This window comes from Wasmannia auropunctata, unplaced genomic scaffold (assembly GCF_000956235.1).
Source record: "Wasmannia auropunctata unplaced genomic scaffold, wasmannia.A_1.0 LD333261.1, whole genome shotgun sequence".
Taxonomy (NCBI): Eukaryota; Metazoa; Arthropoda; class Insecta; order Hymenoptera; family Formicidae; genus Wasmannia; species Wasmannia auropunctata.
Genome location: NW_012029629.1, coordinates 1 through 1,177, shown reverse-complemented (window position 1 = coordinate 1,177; position 1,177 = coordinate 1). Strand labels below are relative to the sequence as shown.

Here is a 1,177-nt window from a genome sequence, read left to right as displayed (position 1 = left end):
ATGAATAAATAAAATATAATTTCATTAGCACAATAAATATAGCGTATCTTATATAATCTTGTGTTCTAGACTTTGTGTACATTCTTTTTGTACTGTTTTAACAAAGAACGGATTATTAGAAAATTAAGAGAATATTAATAATTAAAATGGGAAAACATACAGAATTTAAGTTACGACACATCGTAATCATCTTCCTCTCGCTTCCTCTTCAACGACTCGTCGGTCTCCATCTTCACGACCGGCAATGTCTGATTGGAAGTGATCTGTATCTTCGGCTTCGTTACTTGTGTCTTCACCGTTGTATTACTTGTTGTCGCTGCAAGTATTAACATAGATATTTAAAAAACCTCTCATTCATATTTAATTTTAATTAATTTCTTTTAATACAATTAAATTTAACATAATATTGAGTGAAAAATATATGGACTCTATAATATCAATTATAACTATGCATATATTTCACACAGTAATATATTAGAATCTTACTTGCGGGATTTCTAAAGGAAATATGGAATGGTATGGAGAAATGGGACTGCATGAGGTGAAATGGAGCTGAAATTGGAGATTAGAGAGAATTGGGCAGGTTATTTTATAGTGATTTTATAGTAAGATAAATTTAGCAATAAGGTGATTGCATACATTAGTAAGAAATTATTATAATTATAATAAATATCAAAAAACGATGCATTACCTGTGGAGAATTTCAAAACGGGTTTTGGTATAGAGATAGTTTGTGTTCTGGCGACGGTGGCAAGGGTGCCTGGCCTCTTGACAATTGATACAGCAGTCTTATTTCCCTCCACCTTCGGTCTCGGCTGTCCGCCGGATTGATTATTTCCTACCAGAGAATGCGCGGGCTTCTGAACGACCTTCTTCGTCGCATTTTTAAGCCTGTAATTCGTTGCGTTCAAGCAATATCGATCCGGCGGTAATCTGAGGCCGTTGTTCGGCTTGACAAAAGGCAGCGGAACGTTGTTCTTGGTACGCGCCACATCCAGTAGAACGTCCCGGGGCGGTGGATTCGTGAACGAACGCTCCAGCTGCATCTTGACCGCCAGCCTGACGTCGTCCAGATCGATAAACTTCTTTTTAGCGTGATTGGCGTATACTTTGCTGTCATCCAAAATACATGTGACATAACCTACAAGGAAATTCCATTTATCCAGGTAGTTTCTCG

At 37.3% G+C, this 1,177-nt stretch overlaps 1 pseudogene; it reads right to left on the bottom strand.

The window, feature by feature from the left end:
- Nucleotides 1-19: 19 nt before the first annotated feature.
- Nucleotides 20-1,169, bottom strand: LOC105460053 (annotated as a pseudogene).
- Nucleotides 1,170-1,177: the final 8 nt, after the last annotated feature.